The sequence below is a fragment of the Chiloscyllium plagiosum genome, unplaced genomic scaffold, assembly GCF_037043375.1.
Source record: "Chiloscyllium plagiosum isolate Xiang-an unplaced genomic scaffold, Cpla_swu_hap1 HiC_scaffold_30, whole genome shotgun sequence".
Classification (NCBI taxonomy): domain Eukaryota; kingdom Metazoa; phylum Chordata; class Chondrichthyes; order Orectolobiformes; family Hemiscylliidae; genus Chiloscyllium; species Chiloscyllium plagiosum.
In genome coordinates, this window is record NW_028270168.1 from 25,031,044 (window position 1) to 25,053,049 (window position 22,006).

Consider the following 22,006-nt stretch of genomic DNA (forward strand, 5'->3'; position numbering starts at 1 on the left):
GGAATATTTCCACTTTCTTGGATGAGAGTAGCTCCACATTATCCAGTACAAAGTAGCCCACTTGACTGACATGCCCATCTGCACCATATACACTCATTTCTTTCAGCACAGCCACAGTGTGGTTGTGAGAATCAGTTTAGCACAGTTGGCTGGATTGTTGGTTTGCAGACCAGTGTGAGGCCATCACTTGTTTGAAGTTACCATAAAGGATGCTCCTTCTGATCCTGAGGTCTGGTAGCCCTCAGTTTAAATCACCACCACTCACTTCTCTCTAATGAGAGAGTAGCCCCTATGGGCCGGTAAAACTATGGTGACACTGTAACAACATTGTGGCTGTAGTGTGCAGAATGCACTGCAGCAATTTGCCAAATTTCTTCTTCAATAGCATCTTCTAAACCTGTTACCTCAACTAACTGAGACAAGTGTAGCAGGCACATATGAATATCGCCACCTCCATGTTCCCCTTTAAGTCACACATTGTCCTGACTTGGAAATATATCACCACTCATTCATCATTTTTTTTCTCCAACAGTTTGCTATCTAACAACACTGCAGGAGTACATTCACTACGTAGATTTGAATGGCTCAAATAATTGCCATCAGCTTTCTCAAGAGAAGTTAGGCCGGGCAATAAATTCGGTCACTGCCCACAATGCTCACATTCATTGAATGACTATCAAAAAGAACATTTTCTCAACAAACTCATAGATCAAAGTTAGTGTGCAGAAACTGGTGATAAATGCCATCAGAAATGTTATTGGTGTATTGAAAACATGACAGAGAAATTCCATTAAGCATTGAGCTGTCTTGATGCTGCACTATGTTCTCATGGGGACAGTGAAATCTGAATCTATTTCATGCAAACAATGCTAATGATGACATTTCTCAAATGAATCTAACTCTGCTTAATTCAAAACTTTTTACTTCATTCATTCTTATACAACAAAATAAGTACCAGAAATGTTTCAGGGTACAGTTATTACTCAATGGTTAATGCAAAGGCACTTCACAGAATTGGCCAGGCCTTATCTGAATGTGTAGCAAGTCTCCTTCTGGCTCAGTCACAAGTAAAAAAAAATGTTTCAAGTTAATTGAGGGGAAACGATTTGTCTGTGATGGATTTTAGTGTAATAATGTTTGTTTAGGAGCAGAGAAAAGATCATATATCATAATTGTACTGGGTGTGTAGATATATCAAAAAACCATCATGGCTTTATGAGTTAGAGGAGGTCACAAGGTACATTTACTGTGGCTTCAAGCCAGGGGTGGGGATGCAACAGTTGAATTCTGTGTGAGACAAGGAATGAAGATCAGGAATCAATGCGATGTGGGTTAAGTCACAAAAGGACTGCAGTCTGAAGACTGTTTTGTCCTGTTTTATTGTTTGATGGATGGTATTTTTGTGAAGATGAGGAATTATTTGAAAGAAAGACAGATAAATTAGATACAGTTTAACTGTTCTTCCCCCCGCCCCCCTCACCGATCTTGTCAGGTTAACAAATCATTGTGAAATTCAAATATAACTTGTCAACAGAAACCTGATGTCTGGGGCTTTCATAATACAATGAGTGGCTCAAAGTAGTTCACAGGAATTAAATTCATAGACCAACTTGGTGGGTGAGACCTTCCTGCTGAAATAATTGTAAATCATTTCCATGAAAATGTCCTGAATAACAATCAGCCACAATTAATTAATGATCAAAAACAGGGAATGCAAGTTCTGGGATATGTATCGACAACAGTAAATTTTGGATGTAACCAAACAGCACAAGTAGGAGCAAATGCAATTCATTGGCAAAAATTAAAAACAGATACATTTCTGAATGGTGATGTGCAAAACTGCAGCCACACCCAAACACACTTATCACTTACCCCTCTGTCAAAGCTATCATGTATCATTCTTGAGAATGTATCATCAGGAATTCCTGATGAAGAGCTTATGCCCAAAATGTCGATTCTCCTGCTCCTTGGATGCTGCCTGACCTGCTGCGCTTTCCCAACATTACACTCTCGACTCTGATCTCCAGCACCTGCAGTCCTCACTTTCTCCTAGTCTCTGAAAAATATTTAAGTTTTCATATCTTACTCCAGTGCACGTCTGCTAAGGTTCGGCTAGAAGTAATGCAACATGGTGGCTCAGTGATTAGCACTGCTACCTCACAGCACCAAGATCCCAGGTTCAATTCCACACTGTCTGTGTGGAGTTTGCACATTCTCCCCATGTCTGTGTGGGTTTCCTCCGGGTGCTCCGGTTTCCTCCCACAGACCAAAGGTGTATAGGTCAGGTGAATTGGCCATGTTAAATTGCCCATAGTGTTAGAGGGGACTGGGTGGGTTACTCTTCGGAGGGTCGGTGTGGACTTGTTGGGCCGAAGGGTCTGTTTCCACATTGTAGGGAATCTAATCTTATAAACAAATTTCAATTACCCAATTGCTTAAAGGCCATTTAAACAAAAACTGACACGTTCATGAATATTCATTTAAAAGATCTGACTGATTCTGTAGTTATTCTTGAACATATCCATGAACAGTCCTCGTCAAAAGCAACATAGGAAACAATAGGATTTGCAAATTATGAGTCAAATATTTGAAACAAGCAAATATTGGATGTAATTTAGATCAATGCAATAAATTGAACAGCAAGAGTATGCAGTCTGGGGAAGCAGCAATGAGTAACCCACTGACTCAAAAGAAGGAAATAACAGAAGCATTAGGAGCAAGTGCAAGTCATGCAACCCCAGCTCAAAATCTATCCATTGTCTTGAATAGAAAAGCCAGGTGTATAATGCAATACTCCACACTTATTTGGAAGAGTGCAATTCCAATAATACTTAAAAGCTCAACATTACTCAGAACAAAGCAGCCCATTTTATTAGTACATCACCCACTAGTTTCAGCCTGTAACACAGAGTGATATATGTGTGCATCATATACAAAATATGGCATAGCAACTCAGCAAAGCTCCTTCAACTAAATGGGACAGACTTTGATCAGGTATAGGAACTCAAGATTGGGCATCTGTGAGACACTGTGGACACTAACAGCATCAGAATTACACTCCAACACAATTTCCAATCTCATGGCCCAGCATATCCCCCTTTCAACAATTACCATCAAGGTAGGGGATCAGCTTTGGTTCAATGGAGAATGCAGGATGATATGCCAGGAGCAGCACATAAGAATGAGGTATCAACCCTACTGAAGCCACCAAACAAAACCACTTGATAAACAGAGCTCAGTGCTCCCACAACCAATGGATCAGATCTAAGCTTTGCAGTGATGAAGGATGATGGATAATTAAACAACTTACTGGAGGAGGAGGCTTCTCAAATATCTCCATCCTCAATGATAAAAGACCACAATACAATCAGTGCAAAAGATAGGGCTGAAACATTTGCATCGATACAACAAGATCTGGACAATATCCAGGCTTGGGCCGACAAGTGGCAAGTAACATTCGTGCCACACAAATGCCAGGCAGTGACCATCACCAATAAGAGTGATCACCGCCCCTTGACATCACTGAATCCCCCACTGTCAAGAACCTCGGGGTTACCATTGACCAGAAACTCACCCAGACTCACCACATAAATACAGTGGCTCAAGGGCAGGTCAGAGACTAGGGATGCTGCAGCGAGTAACTCAGCTCCTGACACCGTAAAGTCTATCCACTATCTACAAGGCACAAGTCAGGAATGTGATGGAATAATCCCCACTTGTCTGGATGGGTGCAGCTCCAACAACACTCAAGAAGCTTGGCACCATCCAGGACAAAGCAACCCGCTTGATTGGCACCACATCTACAAACATTCAATCCCTTCACCACCAGTGCTCAATAGCAGCAATGTGTACTATCTACAAGATGTACTGCAGAAATTTGCCAAAGATCCTTAAACAGCACCTTCCAAACCCACAACCACTTCCACCTAGAAGGACAAGGGCAGCAGATACTTGGGAACACCACCACCTGCAAGTTTCCTTCCAAGCCACTCACCATCCTGACTTGGAAATATACCGCTATTCCTTCACAGTTGTTTGGTCAAAATCCTGGAATTCCCTCCCTAGAGGCATTGTGGGTCAACACATAGCACATAGACTGCAGTGAATCAAGAAGACAGCTCACCACCACTTTCTCAAGTGCAAATAGTCACCTCAGGCGACTGTGTGTGGAGTTTGCACGTTCTCCCCGTGTCTGCGTGGGTTTCCTCCGGGTGCTCCCGTTTCCTCCCACAGTCCAAAGATGTGCAGGTCAGGTGAATTGGCCATGCTAAATTGCCCATAGTGTTAGGTTAGGGGTATGAGTGGGTTGCGCTTCGGCGGGTCGGTGTGGACTTGTTGGGCCGAAGGGCCTGTTTCCACACTGTAATGTAATCTAAAAATCTAAATAGGGATGAGCTATCAATGCTAGCCAACCAGTGATACCCAAGTCCCACAAATGAATTTAAAAAAAAAGCAAACTTCAACGAGAGAGTGCCTATAGATGATCCAGCTTAGCCTCCTCCAGTGTTCCCCAGCATCAGATACAGTCTTAAGCCAATTTAATTCACTCCATGTGATATCAAGAAACGGTTGGAGGCATCGGATACTGTAAAAGCTATCGACCCTGACAACATTCTGGTAACAGTATTGAAGAGTTATGCTCCAGAACTTATTGCTTCCCTAGCCAAGCTCTTCCAGTGCAGTTGCAACACTGTCATCTGCCCGACAATGTGGAAAACTGCTCAGGTACGTCCTGTACATAAAATGCAGGACAAATCCAACCCGACCAAGTACCGTCCCATTAGTCTACTTTCAATTATCAATAATATGATGGAGGTGTCATCCATAGGACTATCAAGTGACACCTGCTCAGTGATGCTCGGTTTGGATTCTGCCAGAGCCACTCAGCTCCTGACCTCATTACAGATTTGGTTCAAATATAAATAAAAGAGCTGAATTCCAAAGGTCAGGAAACAATGACTGGTCTTGACATCAAAGCAGCATTTGACAGAGTGTGGCACCAAGTACGCCTTCGAAAATGGGAATCAGGAGGCAAACTCTCAGCTGGTTAGTGTCATACCTGGCACAAAGGAGGGCAGTTGGAGTTGTTAGATGTCAGGCATAATGTTCTCAAATTAAAATGAGTTAAATAAGAATTCAACTATTTATTAAACACAAGTATGAATTTTGCACATTAATTGTTTTGTTGGAGTAAATTGATCAAGTCCAAGTATTTATATCTTTTAACAACATCTGCAACAGATTATTTCTATGGACTTCAGGACCCTGTCACAGGTAAAATGGAGTCTTGAAGCATGTGTTATTTTGAAAAATAGGAAACCTTCCAGCTGAAAGAAGTTAGTTTTTACAGGGAAGGGAAAGAAAGAGAGGACTTCTAGATAAAGACAACAATCTCTTCATCAATGTCAGAAAAAGGAAGGAGCTGATTGACTTCAGGAGGCGGATTGGAGGGCATGCCCCTGTCTGCATTAATGGTGCTGAGGTGGAGATGGTTGAGAGTATCAAGTTCCTGGGAGCGATGATCACCAACAGTTTGTCCTGGTCCACCCATTTCACGCAATTATCAAGAAAGCACAGCAACATCTCTACTTTCTAGGACGCTAAGGAAATTTGGCATGTCCACAAGGACTCTTTCCACTTTTTATATGGAGAACATACCTTCTATGAAGCTTTCAATCTGGATGCATCGCAGCATGGTTTGGCATCTGCTTTTCTCAAGACTGCAAAAGAAACTCCAGAGAGTCATAAGCACAGCCCAGTCCATCACACAATTTAGCCTTCCATCCATTAACGCCACCTATACTTCCTGCTGCCTTGAGAAAGCAATCAACATAATCAAAGAATATGAATAGATTCAAGAACAGTTTCTTCCCCGCTGCTGTGAGACAATTTCTGACAGAGAGAGCAAAACTGAGGCATCCATTCAAGCAGCCAAAACAGCAAGTACAGCATGTCAAAATCAAAACTTGATTTAGAAACTGGGTGAAATTCTGGGCTTAGTGTATGGACTAGGAAAGAGAAAAATCCACCCACAATTACACAATGCAGAGACCTTAGCAATGGAGGCTACAGTCATAGAGTCATACAGCATGGAAATAGACCCTTTGGTCCAGCTCATCCATGTCAACCAAGTTTTTCAAATTAAATTTGTCTCACTTGCCTGCATTTGGTCCATATTTCTCTCAATTCTTCTTATTCATGTACCTGTCCAAATGTCTTTCAAGCGTTATAACCATACCTGCATCTACCACTGCAGTTCATTCGACATATAAACCAGTCTCTGTTGCCTCCTCAGGTCCCTTTTAAATCTTTCTCCTTTCAACTTAAAAGCATGTCCCCTTGTTTTGAACTTACCCACCCTATGGAAAAGACCTTTGCTATTCATCTTACCCATGCCCCTCATGATTTTATAAACTACTATCAGGTCATCCCTCAACCTCCCAGGCTCCAGGGAAAAATGTCCCAATCTATCCAGCCTCTTCTTATAACTCAAACCCTCCAGCCCTGCCAACATACTGATAAATCATTTCTGCACACGCTCCAATTAAATAATATCCTTCCTATAAAAAGGCAGAGGGGTACCTGAACTCTGCAGAGTACTCCAAACATAGCACCACATGTACAACTCCAACATGATGACCCAACTTCTATACTCAAAGGTCTGGCAATGAAGGTGAGTGTGCTAAACGCTTTCTTAACCACCTTGTCTACCTGTGACACAAATTTCAAAGAAATATGTCCCTGAACCCTTAGGTGTCTCTGTTTGACAACACGACCCAGGGCCTTACCATTAACTGTAAAGGTCATATCTGTGCTGGTTTTGCCAAAATGCTGTACATCACCTTTATCCAAATTAAACCCCTGTCTGCCCATTGGCCCAATTGATCAAGATCCCTTTGTAATTTTAGCAACCCTTCTCCATAGTTGACTATACCAAACATTATGGTGTGATCTGCAAACTTACTAACCGTGCCTCCTAAATACTCATCCAAATCGTTCATATAACTGACAAGGACAAGTGAACCCAGCACACATCCCTGCTGAACACCACTGGTCACAGGCCTCCAGTCCAAAAAAACAATGCTTCACCACCATCCTCTGTCTCCTACAATCAGTCCAATTTTGTATTCAATTGCCAAGCTCTCCCTGAATCCTGTGCTTTTAACTTTACCATTCAGTCTACCAGGAGCAGGGGTAGGGGGATGGGGAGCGCCGGTGGTGGGGGGGTGTGGTGTTGTGGATCTGACAAGGAATACTATCAATATCAAGCTCCACAAGATACAGATTCATGGAAAGTGAAAAGACCAAATAAGAAATTTAGACCAGAACTACAGAAATAGGAAGATCTCAAAATTTATTCAAGCCAAATATGAACAAATTTAAAGAGTTAAATATAAATTCTCATTTAAATAATTCCACTAAAGCCAGTACCCCATCACCAAGTCACCCTTTATTTACACGTGCCCAGTACATGAGCACAGAGCCCGTTCCGAGAGTGACCAAACGCCCTGACACTCCTGAACCAGCCAGGATTCCCTGACTGGACCAGGTTAACAGCCCCAATCAGGGAATTCATATTCTATGAGGTTTACCCAGTTGACCTCATTCCAATCACTACACCAGTGAAGGTTTCAGCAGAAAAAGGAAAAAAAAGAGAAATGATAGATTTAAAAGGACCACAACTCTGTAGTTAATCCATAATTTAGGCTGGACCATTTAGAAAAACTGCAGCCAGTTTTCTAGGAATGAATTTCAGGAGATTGAGGGTTCTCTGGAAAGGATGATGAACCAACAACAATATCTTAAAGAAAGACATCATTAAGCTTCTTATTTCATTGGCTCAACCCATTCTATTGATGTCACACCATGGTCTGTGGGTGGAAACCAGAAGTCCTGCTATTACCTTTGGAGGGAGTAGACGCATCTATACCAACTTGCTAAGGTCCTGATAAGTATGTTTAACCAAATGTGCTTATTGTTTTCATGTACTAAACCTTCATGTTATCTAACATCAGTGCCTCATCTGCAGTTACCTCATAGTGGTGTATACCCTACTACTAATCATTGGATGGATTCAAGATGAAGCAGGATGGGTGATAGCAAAACACCTCAAATAACTCTTACTTAGCTTTCCACCCAGAAGTTCCAAAACATGCCAGTTGTGGATATCAAGGGAAAAAGCCCAAAGTAGCCAGGCCAGCATTGTTGATCCAGAACCTCCTAGGAAGGAAAGCTGAAACCCAGCAAGCAGGGAGGGTCTCACAGACTGCCTGGAACACCAGCCTTCCTTGTCTATCACAGGGATGCCTTGAGGGGCTGTTCCTCAGGAGACCTGAAGTCTGACAAGAAAATACCAGTCGACCTCTGACACTTGACTTTCAACAACTTCCAAATGCCTTCAGTTGGCTACCTGACACTTGCAGATGGGCAATCTCACTGCTCCTATCTCACCTCTAGGGAAAATGGCCCAACTGACCCCCACAAAGAGGCACACTGGCTACCTGGCAAACTTTCTCATTCACCTGCCTTTGTACTCACTTTAATCTACAGTGAGGTTCTTTACAAATGTAAACATGTTTAAATCATTTGTCTACAGTCATGAAATAACTATTTAACAAATATTTCATTAATATCTCTGAGCTGCATTCAATGTGAAATGCAGGGTTTTAGAGAAATTCTTGAATCGAGTGATGGGTTGGTTAGCTCAGTTGGCTGGATGGCTGATTTGTGATACAGAGTGACACCAACTGCGTGAGCTGAAATCCTGCACCAGGGTGGCATGGTGGCTCAGTGGTTAGCACTGCTGCCTCACAGCACCAGGGACCTGGGTATGATTCCAGCCTCGGGTGACTGTCTGTGTGGAGTTTGCACATTCTCCCCATGTCTGCGTGGGTTTCCTCCCACAGTCCAAAGATGTGCAGGTCAGGTGAATTGGCCACGCTAAATTGTCCATTGTGTCAGGTGAATTAGTCAGAAGGAAATGGATCTGGGTGGGTTATTCTTCAGAGGGTCGGTGTGAATTAGTTGGGCCAAATGGCCTGCTTCCACTCTGTAGGGAATCTAAGCTGAGGTTACCATGAAAATCCTGCCTTCTCAACTTCATTCCTTGTCTGGGGAGTGGTGAGCCTCAAATTTAAGCACCACCAGTCTTTTCTAATGGAAAAATAGTTAAATAGTTCTATGCTCTGGTGAGTTTAGCATGTAATATATTTTTAAAAGTTAATAGATAGAACTTCAATCACATTTTAGGTGAGTTACATGCAACAATTTAAATCAGTGGAGAGTTCTCTGAAAGAGGTAAATTATGAACTTCAACACAGAAATATATTGAAGTGTTTCATAGTTTATGTTCTTTAGATTTTTGAAATGACTCCTGTATCATCCATGTCTATTAATATTCAATGGCAAATTAATCAGTAGAATCTTGCCGATTGCAGAAATACCACACTGAGCCGAATGACTCTGATCGACTGTAAGTGAACGTCTGTGATTACCAAAGCTCGTAATGAACGCATCACCATTGTCTAGGCCTTGGCAACAAGATATAGAAACTAGAGGAGTGATTAGAGTGACATCTAGTGATCTGGAAATGATGTGTCCTTAATAAAGCAATTCGCAAATGATTAGAAATCTTACATTCATTTCAGGTTCTGGCTGATCGAGTTCTGACAGATGAGTCATCGTTGCAGAATGAGGTTTGAGGAATTAGGAAGTTCCTCTGAAGTTTCATCGCTGGAACATATTTATTTGATGAGTCCCATCAATTTTAAATATTCTTCAAAGCCATTAAATATCAATGATAGCATGAAGAGAAATGCATTGTGGTGTCTCTCTACAGTAAGCTTATGTGTAAAGTCCCTCTTAACAAAAAATGTCATTGTGCAATTAATTCATTCTATAAAAAATAGTGAAAAACATCTTCTTCACATTATCAATTGCTAATTGATATCTTTGAATTGTTTGCTCTATGTGATAGAGTAGTCATCTTGGATTAACAGAACAGCTTGAACTTTAAAGTGTTTCATCTTTTGTCTTCAGATTGATAAAAATAATTATAGTTTTAAAAGCCTCTGTTATAATTCAGTCTCAAAAGCATAATATTTGGATCATGGAGTAGGGTGAATTTTCATGTTAGAATTTTGTGACAAAATTGACGATCAAAATGTTCAGTTCTGATACTATGAGTTGAATCTAATGTTATTTTTATCTAGGTCTGAATTGCATTGAGTCTTTTGGAGGATTTTGTTACCACAAGACCAAATGTGTTTTCTCATCCTCTCTTGCAAACACACCTCATTAATTGCCTACCATGTGCTTATTGTGTCTCCCATGTCTGATTTCTGTCCCATCCTGCCACACACTATTCCCACCACTTAGTGGACATCCTGAAAAGCACCGGCATTCCTTGTACCAGTTAAAAAACTTGGACAAGCATTGTCAGACTGGAGCTGCTCTGCATGGTTCCTGACATTTGCCAGACATGGTAAACAATGTTACAGACAAAGAGGGTTTGGCAACCTGCTTGGTGGGCAGCATCCTGGAGGTTCTGCTGGATGGAGAGGCGCTAGCACAGGACTTCCTCCTCTGGTGGAGTTCAGGATGGCAGACCAAGTCAGCCTGGTCTGAGATTGTCACCCAGAGCTGTTCACTCCCAGCTTTTTGGAGGAATGTCCAACAATGCTCAAAAAAGGTCAACATTCTTCTCCACCCTGCTATTATTAAATGCCATCATCTTCTCTTCAATCTCTTACACTGTATCTCTGGTACAGTTCCCATCTCTTACCAAGGCGGATGTGCCACAACTCTCTCTACTGCCTGTAAGATCTTTCCTCACTAGCTCTCAATGACCCCAGCTCTGACACCACTAACCCTGCATGATTTCTGCACTGCCTACTCACTCACTCGGGATACCTCCATACCTACATTAACAATAAGAGCTTAGCCATATCTGCCAGTCTCTCATTCTATGAGAAAAACAGGCCAGAATAGGGCAGAGGCAGAAAGACTCGAGATGGGTGGTATGCTGTCCGTTATTTGGCTTTCCACCCTTTATGAGGAGAGGATCCAGACTCTGAACACACTGAAAAGATCCTGGACTGCCATTGGAGGTTGTTCTTGACTCACTCTCCTAGGAACCCCTCACCAAAGGCTATTCCCCTTCACTCAACTGAGGCCTGCTGCCATTGAATACAAGCTTCCTGATTTTGTGCCTGTGCTTATCACAAAACGCAAATGCAGTAATATGAGCCAGGTGACTCTGGCTGAGGAGATGAAATGCAAAAAAGCTAATGTAAGCCAAAGAAGGTAGGGATGCTGTGAGCATCCAGGTAGGCTCAGAATGAGCGACTATTATAGCAGTTGGTGAAAAGCTCGGAGATATTGCCTGGAACAATCCATGAGCTGGAACTGTATCCCTGAGGTGGTCAGTGTCCTTGTTGCAACATTACAGTAATAGTTATCTGTGCAGCATTGAAGTGCAGAAGCATCCAGTAAATGGTAATGTGTCATGAAAGTTCTTAGAGGCTGGCACATGATGGATGCCAATGTCTGTGGATGTGCCATGCATGTAGCCAGCGCCCATGAAGTGTGCCCTAAGATATTGGTACATGGTTTCCACATCAGAGGTGGCTTGGAACAAGTGGTGAGCAAAATCCGCCAAGGGTTTGCTCTAGTCTCTATGTTGAAACTTGTTTGATAATATGGGAGGCTGAATATCAATGAAGTGAATTATGGTGTAAATAAAGCATTTCACAATTAATAATGAGCATTTGGCATTTACCACTGCCTAATGACAACCTCACCACCACACTTGTGAAAAACGTAAAAGACAGAGTGAGATGATCTCAATGTGAAGATGGGTCTTGCTGCACATGTCTCCTCATTCTGTCACACATCTCAGACCTCCACCTGAGAACTGAACTCGAGCGTTTTGGTCTGAACCTCTAATAATCAGTATTGTTCAGCAAGCTCCCTCTTAAAAACACTTCAGTTTTGCTGACGCACAAGCTTTATTACAACCATGATCCAGTGTCCTGCATGTACATTGTGATTGTGTTCACGAACAATTGTTCCATTTCAAAGTGTAATTTAGATTCTTGTAAACAAAACAAAGAGCAAGTTAGAAACTTGGATGTGAAATATGATTGGGTCATAAGTGTTTTTGTTATAGATAGTTTTTGCAACTTACAGATTTACTATCTAGCTTTAGGAAATATATTCACACTGCCAATGATGATATTTTTCCACTCATCAACACTTGTTAAAAGTTACATCTTAGTAGAAAGTACATCTTAGTAGAGTTTCAGTAAACCTTTCCCATAATGTTGTCTGGTGAGCTATTTTAAACAAACAAGATTCTCTCACTACTTATAGAGGAAGTGACTTTGTGCTTTCTCTGTGGGGAAGTAAGTGTAAATGTGTCATTTCTGCTGGTGTGATATTAAAAGTTTAGCTCAGTATTTGATGTCTTGAGAAAGAACTCAAAAGCAGATTTTATCAATTAAACTTCTATAACAGTGCTTGCAGTTATTTGATATGTGTTGTAGGCGTTGAAGGTGTATTGATTGATCTCGATGAATTTAATTGGTGCAAATCTATAAACAGCATTTCAAAGAGATTTGCGGGTCTCTGCAAAAATATCATTAAAATGTACTAATCAGGTATAAAAAGCATCAAAAAGACTAATAGAACATAACAACTAGGAGCAGGAGTAGGCCATCTGGCCCATCTTTGCCATTCAATAAGAGCATGGCAGAGATGGGCTCCACTTACCTGCCCTCTCATTGTAACTCTTAATTCCTTTATTGTTCAAAAAATATCTATCTTAGCCTTAAAAACATTTACTGAAGTAGCCCCAACTACTTCACCGGGCAGGAAATTCCATAGATTCACAACCCTCTGGGTGAAGAAGTTCCTGCTCAGTTCAGTCCTAAATCTGCTCCCCCTAATTTTGAGGCTATGCCCTCTTGTCCTGGTTTCACCTGCCAGTGTAAACATCCTCTCTACATCTATCTTATCGATTCCCTTCATAATTTTATGTTTCTATAAGCTCCCCCTTTATTCTTCTAATGAATATAATCCCAGCCTAGTCAGTCTCTTCTCATAAGTCAACCCCCTCAACTCTGGAATCAACCTAGCAAACCTCCTCTGCATGCCCTCTAGTGCCAGTACATCCTTTCTCAAGTAAGGAAACCAAAACTGCACACATTACCCCAGGTGTGGCCTCATCAGCACCAAATACAGCTGCAACATAACCTCCCTGTTTTTAAGATCAATCCCTTTAGCAATGAAGGACAAAATTCCATTTGTCTTCCAAATTACCTGTTGTACCTGCAGACCAACCTTCTGTGATTCATGCACAAGGACACCAGGTGCCTCTGCACAGCAGCATGCTGCAACATTTTACCATTCAAGCAATAGTCCTTTTTACTGTTATTCCTACCAAAATGGATGACTTCATATTTATTAACATTGTATTCCATCTACCAGACCCTTATCCACTTACAAAAAGTATCTATGTTCCTCTGCAAAGTTTCACAGTCCTCTACACACTTTGCTCTGCCACTCAGCCCCCTCAGGCAACTGTGTGGAGTTGGCACATTCTCCGCATGTCTGCATGGGTTTCCTCCAGGTGTTCTAGTTTCCACCCACAATCCAAAGATTCGCAGGTTAGGAGACCTGGCCATGCTAAATTGCCCATTAGTGTTCAGGGGTGTGTACGTTAGGTGTATTAGTATGGGGTAAATGTAGAGTAATAGGGTTGGGGAACAGGTCTGGGTGGGTTACTCTTTGCAAGGTTGGTGTGGACTTGTTGTGTCAAATGGCCTGTTTCCAAACTGTCAGTATTCTGATTCTTTGGTTCATCTTAGTGTAACCTTCAAACTTTGACACACTACATGCCGTTCCCAACTCCTAATCATCTGTGTAAGTTATGATTAATTGCTGTCCCAACTCTGATCCCTGAGGCACACCATTAGTCACTGATTGTCAGCCAGAATAGCACTCATTTATCCCCACTCTTTGCTTCCTGTTGGTCAACCAATCCTCTATCCATGTTCATACCTTCCCCATAATGCCTTGCATCTTTACCTTATGCAGCAGCCTTTTGTGTGGCACCTTGTCAAAGGCCTTTTGGAATGCAAGTACACCACACCTACTGGGTCCCCTTTGTCCATCATGTTCATAATGGTTGTTAGCTTTTATAAGTAACAGGCTACATTATAGACACTAGGTAGTTTTACTGCAACAATACAAATCCCTGTTTAAATTATATTAGCAGGACTGTGTACAATTCCAGGGACCATATCTCAGAAAAGGTTCTGACTTTGAGAACAGCCCAACTCAGATTTTCAGAATCTGTCACCAGTGCTCAAAGCCTTAGATTCTGAGGACAGATTGCATGGGCTTGTTTTGAATTTCATGGAATATTGAATATTAAGGGGTGATTTGTTTGAGAGTTTTAGCAAGTTGAATGGATCTGATAAAGTGCAGAGAAGTATTTTGGTTTCTGCTGAGGTGGGAGTCTAGAACAAGGGGACAAAACTTTAAAATCAAAATTAATGTTATTCAAGACAGAAAGTCATGAACAAGTAAGGAATGAGATAGTTGCTCAATTAAAAGTATGAAACCTGGGATCAATAGATATTTGCTAGACAAGGATACAAAAGAAAATGGAGCCAAGGTTCTGATCAACCACAATCTCATTGAATAGCGAAACGAATATAAGGAGCCAAACAGTCAATTCCTCTTCCTTATATCACTCTTACCACATTTAAAGAATAATGCAAAAGCTGTGTGAATCAATGAGGAGATAAACTAGAAAAGTGATGATTAGTAGTTGGAGCAATTTCCAAATTTATTTGCTTTATACAATGACGACTTAGGCAAAGGAAGAGGTTCGGTGCTCCAGCATAAGCTCTCCGTGTTGCACTACTGTATTTGCTGTGTGGGTAGATTTGGTATTCAGAATGATGTTTATTCTCAGATTCTGAAGGCTGGAATGGAGATGTTTGCTGATGTCAAGAACAAAAGGATGAAAGTGAATGAATAGACATGTTGTACACTGAGGGAAGGGAGCTCAAACTCCTGGATGAAATTGCAGGAACCAAATCCAACAACAACAACCTCATGTATTTATATAGCACCTTTTCGAGTAATACAATATCCAAAGGCTCTTCACATGGATGTAAATCAATACCTAAATAGTGATACAGCTGGGGCTGAGAATATGTTCTAAACAGCAAGTATATGTGTAAAAAGCTTTTGGAATTAAGTGTATTGGTTATTATGGGGAAAAAAAAGTCCTGAGGTAGCATATGGGAAATACATTAGAGGTTTGACGTGGAATCTCTGCTTTCAATGTAATCAGAAAACTGCACCCGTTTTGAGAAGTCCTTTCTTCCCTAGAGGTTTTTGCCTAAGTTCAGTTGAGTATCGCCAAACACAAAATCAGCCAGAAACCAGTGCAAAAGGGTATTTGCTTTAAAACTTAATTTAAAATAAAAATAAACTTTGCTTTAGAAATATTCTTTGAAATTTAAGAGCACTAACTTGGTAAAAATAAATAACCCTGCTGAAAATGAGCTCATCACACAATAACGATCAGCATTTTAAATCAAAGTGACAATCCAAACATGTGAGTAAATACCTTGATTACTGAAATATATTGTTTAAAAAAATGCATAACTATTTCCAGTTAGTTTGGGGTGCAGTCGTCTGTTCTTCAGTCATTTTTTCTTAAACATTTGAAAAAGTTTAATTGAACCTAAAATAACTGACTTTACTTTTGGAACTGCCCTCGAGAGATGCAAATGATTGCAATTAAATAAATTATTTATTTGGTCCAGGAACTTGGTCAGCTTTGAGGCACGGTCAGCTCGGTGCTCAACATTTTTTTAAGTAGTAATGCGAAGACTCACAGCAGTCTTGCATTAGGTTCAATATACTTTCTGCTTAAAAATCACAAATATTTTGTGCCAGTTGCTCTAATATCAGGTAAAATGTTCCAGAAAACACCAGTGCAAGGGAATGAGATGTTTGCCTGAAATAAGTCAACAGATCTGTAAACAGTTGCTTGGGGTTAATGTGACAGCAGATGTCATCTGTAGTAGAACAGTGAGCATTTCTTGGAGTTGCATTTAGAAATGGACATATAGCTGCACTTGGTTTCTAAGTTCAAAATACTTTCAAGATTCTATGAACTAATGGACATGTTGTTCTATTGGGATGTGTGGAGCATCTGTTTCTACTTCACAAAGCAGATCCATATTTAAGTTATGACATCCAGACTTCACAGTGAAAAACATACTAACTTTGCTCCTTTAAAGCAAACAAACCCTACAAAAGTAGCTGCTGTTCTTCATAGTACAGTCAATAATTATTGTCACTTCAGCTGGCTTTAGGCAGTTCTTCATTGTTCTCCAATTATATCTGTTAACTTCTTAATTAATGATGAGAAAGAATGATTCGTAAAAATATTTTGTAAAGACAGAACAACACAGGCATCATAAAGGTAAAAGGTTGCAGTTTGGTCAGCTGCACAACCACAGTGGCAAATATCCACAAAATACGCATGTGAAAATGGCTTCTTTAAAAAAAACTCAAAAGTTCTTTCCCCTCCCCCAAACCCACAAACACGGCCCTTTGTATCTTAGAACCTGAGAAACAATTCTCAGCTGGAACATGCTCAAAAACCAAAGCTGATCTCAGTCTAGCCCATTAAACAGCTTGTGAAATAGCCCACTCTCACTCACACACACACACGCACCCTTACAACGTGCTGTCAAGTGACTCTCTCTCTCTCTCTGCTGTGCAACTTGAAGTAGCAAACTGCGTAAGAGCAAGTGCTCTGTCTAGTTATATAAACTTATGGAGTAGAGCATCCAGAAGAAAATCCACCATCTGAACAAGAAAACTAGGTCTTATTTTCTAACTGACGTTCTGCCAAATAGCAAAGGTAGGAAATTTTAGTTTCCATCTTTTCACTTTGTATATGATTCTTATTACATGTGTACATTAAGCTAAAGAAATCTCTGCATTTTTACAAACAGAATCCTTTATACTTGAATAGGATAGAACTTGCAAAGCATAACAGAATTGAAATAAACTATACGAGGTGTTTTGTGGCTTTTAGCTAATTAAAAGAATGTCTTAGTATTTTAAATGGTGCTAAATTCAGTGTATGTGTTTTATAAGCACAAAATGTCTTAATTTCATGCCACTTCAGTTCTGGAATTGACCATAGCAAATGTTTAAAATACCTATTAGGACAGACTTCAATAGTAGAAATGATGCCATATACAACTGAAAGAAGTTCCTATTAAAAACAGGTGGTGTCCTGACTACTTCACTGGCACTAGATACATTTTGAACAAAGAAATCACTTTATGTAAGTATTGCCCAAATGTAGTTTCAGATATTATTCACTGAATTGAACAGAATCCGTGCTGTAATAGTCAGATGGTTAGAAAAGGTCAGATTGGTGAATATGTTAAGGATCAGATTCACTACATAAGTGAATGTTGTGGCCTGGAATTTGCACTCAAAAATCCGTCTTTTGGATAATACTTTAAACAGAGGACTCACTCAGGGAATGTAAAAGATCCCATTGCATCATTCAAAGAATACCAAGTGAGTTCTCCCCAGTGTGCTGGCCAATCCTTGTCCATTGACGGACATCACTGAAATGAAAAACAGATTATCTGGCTATTGTCTCATTGCTGCCTGTGGAATCTGCTGCACACAAATTGGCCCCAGCCTTTTCCTGCATTACAATAGCGAGTGCACTTCAAATAACAACAAAGATTGGAGAGTGCTTTGTGATGCCCTGAGTTTGCAAAAGGTGCTATATAAGCGCAATGTTCTTTTAAATGCTTCTTTCCAATCAGTCACATCACAACGATAATTTATGGTGCAAAAGTTGAACAGATAGTGGCCACTTTCACCTGTTCTTGTGCTGTACCTGAATTTGCTCAAACCATAGAGCTAGTTATTTGAGGTCTTCAAACAGAGTCCCCATGCATATTAGCAGAACCCTGTCCTATCCAAAAGGGCATACATTGCAAATTTTCTACTTCAGTGTGGATTTAAAATAGATTCAATTTGCACGCAATTTCTTTCATTTTCTGCTCTGTTGAAATGGGTGTGATTCCAATGTTGGAATTCAAATTTGAAAGCAGTACAGGTAAAGCATTTAAACCCTTCTTTTTAACATGTGTGCATTTAATTCTCCAAACTTGAAGCATGTGAATCTCTTAAAATATCTGTCTGTACTTTTCACAATGAAGGATTTGAAACTGTTTACAGTGTTGTTGTGCCTGGAATGCACAGCAGGCAAGTAGATAAGCCTTTTGATCAAAAAATTGTGAATGCTTGAAAACTGAACCATAAATCGAACAAATTGGAAATGTTCAGCAGGTATGGAATCATATTTGGATGGAAAAAACAGTTATCATTTCAGACTGATCGCATTTAATTGGAACACAAAACTTTTTGCTCAGAGTTAAAGTATTTAATTCAATAGCAAACAGGGTGTGTATCCTTACAAGCCTTTTTAACATAGATTTAAACATCATTTTCAATGATTTTGGGTAAAAGATCAGTTAAATTGTTGTGAAATGAAAAGCAGCAAGATGGCTAATTGCTATTTGGGAGTGAGAAATTGACTTACATTTCTACAATGTTTTCATAACATATGACAAAAGTATTTGAAATGCGCTCACTTTGGTAACATGGAAACAAGGTAAACAGTTAGTGTACAGTTCTTTTGCACACACAGCCATGTTTTAGTGATATTGGTAGGAGGGATAATGGTCAGGAGACCAAAAATAACTTGTTACTTTCTTTGAAATCACGTCATGAGATTTTTGATGTTCACCAGGGAGGGCAGATTGCCTCCTGGTCATTTCACCTGAAAGTCAGCTCCACCATTGCCAGTGCAACACTCCCTCAGTGCTGCATTGGAACACCAGTTTAATTTTGTGCTCCATGCTCTGGAGTGGAATTTAAATTCATAAACTTATGACTTAGGCAAGAGTTCTGCTTATTCAGCCATGGCTGTGAAAATCTATGCATGCAGCTCTACTTCACAGAGTACACTACCTAAATTCCCTCAGGATAACTGCACTGAATGAGGGGTGGACCAGGCACATCGGGTCACATGGTACTGTGTGTCTCAGCATATTATAGTCCATTTACTGCCTCCTACAAGCAGTGCCAAGTGAGCCAATTCAACTCTTTTGTCTTGTGTCTACAAGAACATTATGAGTAGAATTCGTAGCAGCGAGTAATTATACTGATGATATTTTGTAAAGAGACTTGACAGTTGAGACAATGTTGGCACCATCTGATATATTACAGAAGCAAAGGTCAATTTTCAATTACATTGTACTCACGTTAAGTTTCTTTAATGCCCCAACTCAATCTTATTAGATGCACAGAAAATCTGGGAGCAGATTAAGGTTGGCAAAATTGGCATAGAATGGGCATAACTCCCAGAGTTTCACTGTAACAGCAAATTCTACCCCAATTGTGTAACCTAATTACACAGAGTGGGAGACATGCTTCTCTATAAGAACACAAGAATGAGAAGGAGTAGATCATTCTGCTCTGCCATTCAATTCAATCATGGCTGATCTGGTTATCATCTTAAATCCACTTGCCTGCTGTTTGAGTCCCTTATAAATTAAGAATGTGTCCAATTCAGCTTTGAATATATTTAAAACCCAGCCACCACTGATCTCTGGGGTAGAGAATTCCACAGATTAGCAATCTTGTGAGTGAAGGAATTTCTCCTTATCTCAGTTTTAGATGGGAGGCCCATTCATTTTTAAGCAATACCCCTAGTTCTAGATTCTCATGAGAGCAAACATCAACTCAGCATCAACTCTATGAAGTCCCCTGGAAACTTTTTCTGTCTCATTGACGCCCAACCTCCCAATAACAGTTCAAAAACATTCCAACTTCCTATTCTTCTAAACACTAATGGGTGCAGGTCCAACTTGCTCAACATATAAACATGCAAGACATACTTTTTTAGATCTAATACTAATATGTCCGCTGAAGAAATGCAGTAGTCTGTTAAATATTCTTTAGAGTGTGTATTGGAAGTAACACAAGTCTTTCAAAACATGTTAGGGATCAATACTTACTTTCCAATATCATACCTTGTACAGAGCTAACTTATGGGTTTAATTTGATCGTTGCACGGATTGCTGCTTCAGTCCTGTTTCATTGCTTGAATACATTTAACCAATAGCAAACCTTTCTTCCCTCATCGAATATAAATTTTTACATGCAGCTTGAATTATTCTATAGGATCTACAGAAGGACATAGACATAGTGAAATGAGGAACCAGCTACTACCAGCATTAATAGGTGGTATCGGTTATTCCTAGTTTTATCTTTGTAGGTGTTGATTTTGCATTATATCCCATCACATTATCACATTCCATAAATACCAATGAAAATGTGAGGTTTGAGTATGTTGCAATTTCATTCTAAAAATGCATCTCCAAACCGCTCGCAATTAAAGTTATTATTATATCTGAACTGTGTGCAACAAAAAAGTTGGTTTCAAGTATTTGAAATGTAATCTGACTTAGTATCACAATCTGTATTAGATATTTCACATGTTAAAAACACCAAACCCTTCACATGAAGTATTTCAACATGCTGACACCTGTTTCATTTCTCTAAAATCTGTTCAGTGCTGTTACAAAAACGGATACTTGTACTGATTAAAATATGATTTATTCCCTCAAAGTCAAAACATCCTTGTTTCATTAGCTTGCAGAATTAGTGATCCTAAAAGCTTGTTTTGCATGTTTGCTCAGCTTTTGAAATCACAAATACTTTCTTTGAATGTGATTCCAACAAGCAAAAATAATAAAAATGTGGATATCATTTTGATTCCCATAGCAGCATTCTTGGTACCCACAAAATGGTCAGTTTTGAACTGTGTTTATTTACCACCTTTTGAGACTATTAGAAATCAGATGGACTGATTCGTCACATAAATTTACAGATAATGTGCAAAATGTAATCCAGCCCATGGGAGTAGGCATCAAGACATTGAGAGGTGTGTGTATGTGGCTTGTGAAGGGATGGGGGTGGAGGTGGGGTGTGATTTAGTGGTGGGCACAATAGAAATGGGAGAACAGGTGAAGAGTGGAATTTGTCAACTTCCCAATCTCACTTGGGTGCAGGAAAGGTGGCCATACCACTTAGAATGAAGCCCTTAAATAACCAATTATGAGCCACTTAAGGGTGTCTTCCTACTGCTGTTGGTATTTTTACCACTGGGCGATGCCCTCTGCCAAGTGGAGATAATTGTCTGGCAAAAGCTCAAGGCCTCTAGCTGGTTCTCCAAATCTGGCATGCCAATCACAGAGGGCAGCTGAAGTAAACAACGCTCTTCCCTCACCAAAAACACCCGAGGGTCCTGAATGCCCAACAACACTCACCTAGCCCCCAGAGTTTCCTCTATCTTGTTGGTCTTGATTGGCTGCAGTGCTACAAGTGGTGCCCACTCCCAGTCGTGAAGCTGGCACTGAGGTGCTACCAGATGTCAAATATGTTTGCAGCTCTTGGAGGAAATCCTACAAGCAATAAAACCCCAGGCATCAGGCAGTTCACAGTCAGGTGGCCATAGAATTAAGTCAGGCCTCTCAAAAACAGCTCAGAATTATCCCCAATGCCCCCAAATGGCCACCATATTAAGTTTAGCCCACCATGCCATGAAGTGAAATTGAAACAAATCGTAAGTGAATAAGCTTACTGCAATAGGAGATGGTTGCACAATAATATTGGATCTAGTTTTCCTGAGGCCCAGCCAATTGTTTTGGAGATAAGTTCAAATGCCACCACAGTGGGGGGGGAAATATAAACTTGGAAGAAAATGTAAGCTTCAAGGATAACTACTATGAAACTCCTAGGAGAGGAATATTTTTGTCATCCTTGCCCATTCTGGCAAATATGTTACTTCAGATCCACAGTAATATGGTCGCTT

The 22,006-nt window shown here is 40.3% G+C and overlaps 1 protein-coding gene across 6 annotated transcripts in view; it reads left to right on the forward strand.

The window, feature by feature from the left end:
- Positions 1–16,718: 16,718 nt before the first annotated feature.
- Positions 16,719–22,006, forward strand: part of col8a2 (collagen, type VIII, alpha 2) — a 180,027-nt gene continuing 174,739 nt past the window's right edge. For 4 of the 6 annotated variants that reach the window (XM_087976822.1, XM_043717629.2, XM_043717628.2 and 1 more), the window contains exon 1: positions 16,719–16,954. The gene's annotated coding sequence lies outside the window, so the exon portion shown is untranslated. Of the gene's footprint in view, positions 16,955–17,327; positions 17,387–22,006 lie in introns of all 6 variants that reach the window. The other 2 variants (XM_087976823.1, XM_087976824.1) reach the window with 1 other exon arrangement.